The sequence below is a fragment of the Megalobrama amblycephala genome, linkage group LG9 (genome assembly GCF_018812025.1).
Source record: "Megalobrama amblycephala isolate DHTTF-2021 linkage group LG9, ASM1881202v1, whole genome shotgun sequence".
Taxonomy (NCBI): Eukaryota; Metazoa; Chordata; class Actinopteri; order Cypriniformes; family Xenocyprididae; genus Megalobrama; species Megalobrama amblycephala.
In genome coordinates, this window is record NC_063052.1 from 34,912,583 (window position 1) to 34,917,732 (window position 5,150).

Genomic DNA, 5,150 nt, shown 5'->3' on the forward strand with positions numbered 1-5,150 from the left:
TCTTTGAATAGAAATAAAAACAATTAAAACATTTATTTAAAAATAAACTTGAACCTTCTTTATTTTATTGTAACTGTTGCGATTTTAAATGAACACTTCAAAATACTGAAGTTAACATTGGCTACGTTTACATGCACCCAAATAATCCATTTGTAATCGGATTGACTGCTCAATCGGATTGAAAAACATTCATGTAAACACCTCAATCGATCTGAATGAAATTTCGATCGGATTGGAAGGGGTGGTTTATTCCTTTTCTAATCCGATCAAACAGCAAAAAATAACCATGTAAACACTTGAATCCGACTACTTTCTCAATAGTACTCAGAAGCCTCTGGGGCACAACAGTGCAATGCTGACACGCATTTAAAGTTAACGTTCACGTCTTTAGTTGTAAAGATGTATGTCAACAGGCAGTGGCGTATGTATCCCTTCGTCACAATATTGGAAATCTTCCGTTTTAAGACAAGACGGGGAGCCAGTGGATATCACACAAGAAGTAACGTCCAAACTTTGCGCAAGAGTTATGCTGATGAAAAAGCCTCAAACTCGGTCAGTATTCACCACAAAAAGTGAAAGTAAAAAGTGACGGAGCTGTCTGAGGCTGCTTTAACAAAGCATATTCTCAGAGACAAATTTCAACATAAAATGCTGATAACGGTAGCCTATGTAACTGTCTAAATTTATTCCATTATTTCACTTGTGGCCGTACATATAGGCTAGTGAAACAAATGAGAATAATAGTATTTCGTGTTAAACAGGTGGTTTGTTTTTTAAAGTCAGTGCTTGAAGTAAAGCTGCGCTTAATTTTCATTGACATTCTTAATAACTTTAATTATAGGCCTATAATTCATTGTATAAGACCTAAAAAAAAGTTTAAATCATTTTCAAAGATAGCTAATAGCCTAATCTTATAAGTTATATTATCCTCAGAGCACGTCAGTTATGCGGCGATGCGCTATGAAATTGTGGGGCAAATTTATTATAATATTAATTTAATAATAAAAGAAAGAAGCCTAACCTAATAGTAATAATAATAGACTAGAAGTATGTAACAGGCCTACATTAATTGGAAATACCAAATCCTCTTAATATTGCCAAGATTTGCTGCATTTGACAATATCTCTGACCAGGGGCGTCACTAGGCCCTTTTTAGGGGGGCTTCAGCCCCCCTAAACTTCTGCCCAGCCCCCTAAAAAAAATATTTGATTAATAAATTTTTGATCGCTTCAGTCCCCTTTTAAAAAACTCATTTGAAACGGCGGCAAGCTGCGTCAAGTTTCGGCTCCTCCCCTTATCTGAGTCTGCTTGGATTTAGCGCATTTTTCAATCTGCAGTGGCGCCGAGCAGAGCGAACATCAGAGAGCACAAGGTGTGTGTCGTGTGTGCGTGCATTTATTGATAGATTGCTAATGCTATGATATTACATCTGCATCGGTGCAGTTCTTTGTCATAAATGCATTGCAGTTTACATAATGTAATGTTACTGGAGCATTGGGAGCACACGGGACGGCTCAGTTTCTCATCCAATACCAATACGTTTCGCTGCGTTCACCTTCAGCCCTTGTGTGATAGTTGTTTTTTATTCCTACAAAAATGAAGTTATTAACACACCCATGAAAACATACTTTAGATTCAGAAAACGATCATGATTTATTTTAATTTACTTTTTACAATTACAGACATATTATAATGTATTTTGACATTAATGCAATGCAGCCATGCACAGAAATGACACACATCATTGTCTGAAAGCACTAGATGGCCCAGAGAGAGAATGTGGAGTTATTTTGTTTTGTATTATTAAATATAGTTTTGTATTAAGTAATAATGAATCAGGAGGAGTGTCATGATACATAAATTAGAGTAAGCGTAGAGTAAAGGGATTTTTGATTTTCTTGATTTATACTATTTATACTAGATTTGTACTTGATTTATAGAAGTGGCAAATTGATAATTCATGTTGTTATTTTTAATAAATAGAAATAAATATAGAACAGATTAATCATATTGCCAATAGACAATTACATTAATACATGGTTTGTCTATATTCTTAATTAATATTAGCTGGTTAGTTAAAATACTTAAAATGACATCAATTTTCATGGGGTGACTTTATGAATATCCAACCGTATTGTTGATTATAAAGGCTAAAAAGCTAAAAAACTAAAATAATTTATATTTCATTGTAGATGGATATACGACATTTTTTCTTGTCGTGCGGGAGTAGGTCTGCAAATGAGCAGGTGAGAATAGAACGTAGACAGCCTCTCACACACACAATACCACTGTGTTCCCAAGATTCATTTCAGTCATTGAACCCTGACATTGTTTTAATTGTCTGCCAATTTCCCTGTACATTTTATAAGAAAAAGCTGTGGTATCGTCAAAGGATAAACACAAATGTCCTGACTCCTGACATTATTGACACTCAACAAGAAATTATTAGTGTGTTTGAACAGTGAATGAATCAGGAGGTCTTCATTGTAAAAAAAAAAAAAAAAAAATCAACATTCCCTATTTTCTAGTGGTCACATCCAATAATTATTTTTTTATTACAGTGTTGTATATGGCTCAGTCAGTACTCCTACTCCCATATATGAAATACAGGGAATACAATGGAATAGTGGATTGCAGTAAGGTTAGTAGCATACCACCCTACCCTAATAGTCAAATAATATTTTTTTAATCATACCCTTATTGGGGGCTGAGCCCCCCTAAAATCAAAATCCTAGAATCGCCCCTGTCTCTGACTCTGTTGACGCAACCTGGGTTACCGCAAGTGTGATTGATATGACGTCAAAGTCAAAATCGGAATGTATATAAAACAAATATAAACGGATATTTGAATCAGATTACAATGTTTATAATACATGTAAACAGATCTGCAATCAGATTCAATTAATTCAGATTGATGAAAATCGGTGCATGTAAACGTAGCCAATGATACTCTGAAACTCTACTGTTGGGTGCTCACAGTGGGACGGTTCCTGGAGCTTCCCCTATCAGCTGCCAGGCTGAACCATCGTATTGTGTGTTTTGTAATGTCTTCATCAGTGGCGGTACGTGATACATGGTTCTTTCTCACAGCACCTGTAATACACAAGCAGATTTTCATTTAAAAAATTAATTCACATTGAAGCTACCTGTTTTTTTTTTGTTTTTTTTAAAAGGATACACATAACCACTGCTTTAAAAACAAAAGTGTACAATCTGACATTTATAGGTACACTATGTAACTTTTGGTGCTCTAGCAGTTAATAAACAGAACTACATGCATCTTGCGGAAGAACATTATAGCCGGAGCTACTTCTCTCTGTTTATGTCTATGACGAGTCACACAGATACTGTGCTACTCCACAGTGCTGCCGACCAGAACCAGTCTGAAATAGTCCCAGTATGAACTCACTCGTTACATACATTTTGAACAACAACAAAAAAAGTTATGTGTTGGCAAAAAAAATAAATGTGCTTAAATTTTTTAGCCAGGCAATACTTATTACATTTACTTACACAGGAGGAACTTCTTGGACTCCATCTGGTTGAATGCGGGAAAGGATGTTCCTTGTGACACATTTTGTGTCATGGCCCCCAACAGTTGCACGGGATAAAATAGAAAATGTAACAAAAATCTTGTCAATTTCTTATAGTTGAAGGGTTAGTTCACCCAAAAATGAAAATAATGTCATTTATTACTTACCCTCATGTTGTTCTACACCCGTAATGCCTTCGTTCATCTTCAGAACACAAATTAAGATATTTTGATTGAATCTCATGGCTCGGTGAGGCCTACATAGGGAGCAATGACATTTCCTCTCTATGATATGAAATAATGATCTGAAACAACATTACATGAGGTGGAGAATTGTCAAATGTAAACAAAAATAGACTCAAACTAGTATTCTAGAACTAAAGTTTACTGATACAAGTGGGTTTTTAAACTTTAACCCATCAATTATAGGTATGAATTTTTTCAAATGGCACAATTATTACATGTTAAAAGCTGTAGTTGTGGACCATTATCAGTATTTGACAAAAGAACTAGCTAAATCAAGTTTAAAACAGTTTTTAATCTTACTTTCCTCAGATGAAAGATGAAATAGAAAGAAGAAATACTCCAAAAACACACTGGCGGCACTTGAATGAGCTGTAAGCTGCAACAGAACACACACACACACACACACACACACACGGCAATTTATTAATCATGAATTAATAGGATATGAAATAATTATCTGAAACAACTTTACATGTATTCTCCACCTCATATAAACAAAAAAATAGACTCAAACAACTAGAAGTTCAGTGAAAAGAACAGGTAACGTTAGGCCTAACATTAGCTTATCTCGCTTGCTATTTTACTGGAAAGGAGTGAAAATTTGCGTTTAGGACCCGGACAGCTTATTAAATCACCCCACCTCCCAGAAAGATAAAGAAATTCTGTCCAAATAGCGTTTTACTCAAAAGGTTATTAGCCAAATTAATTTTTTACTCAAATCTAAGTAACGCTAATGACATAAGAGCTAACTTGGCCACAGTCATTTTTAAAAACATCAAACAAAGCAATGAACGGTATGTTACTGGATACAGCTGCACAAATAAAGCATATTTTAACTTTTCTTACCGTGTTTAGTCTTCACCGACCTGCCGGCTCCAGCTTTTCCACGGTGAGGAGAAGGATTCAGTGAGGACGACAGTTGAAAAAAGGCGCATCCGGTCAGTGAATCCGCCCAGCATCTGTAACGAGTCCGCGAGCTGACTGTGCGCTGTGCGGAGGCGGGGCATATCCTGTGCGCGTTGCCGAATTGAATCTGAGCGTACAGCGGAGCTGGCGACTTGAAGGCGGATCCGCCCCGGAGTCTGTTGCTATCTGGGGCCCTAGATTGTTTTTTACAAGATGTAATATAAGTCCTAGATGTCCCCTGAATGTGTCTGTGAAGTTTCAGCTCAAAATACCCCATAGATTTTTTTTAATTAATTTTTTTAACTGCCTATTTTGGGGCATCATTAACTATGCACTGATTTTTTCAGCACGGCCCCTTTAAGAGATGCGCTTCCTCTGCCCCACGAGCTCTCGACTATAATACAGTGCATTTACAAAGTTCACACAGCTAATATAACCCTCAAATGGATCTTTACAAGATGTTCGT

At 36.2% G+C, this 5,150-nt stretch overlaps 1 long non-coding RNA gene across 1 annotated transcript; it reads right to left on the reverse strand.

The window, feature by feature from the left end:
* Positions 1-2,755: 2,755 nt before the first annotated feature.
* On the reverse strand, positions 2,756-4,687 carry LOC125275809. Its single transcript, XR_007186513.1, has 5 exons — positions 4,625-4,687; positions 4,079-4,154; positions 3,701-3,789; positions 3,514-3,538; positions 2,756-3,093 (listed from the first exon to the last, which is right to left on the reverse strand). It is a non-coding gene; the product is annotated as an uncharacterized LOC125275809 (long non-coding RNA).
* Between the last annotated feature and the right edge of the window lie 463 nt (positions 4,688-5,150).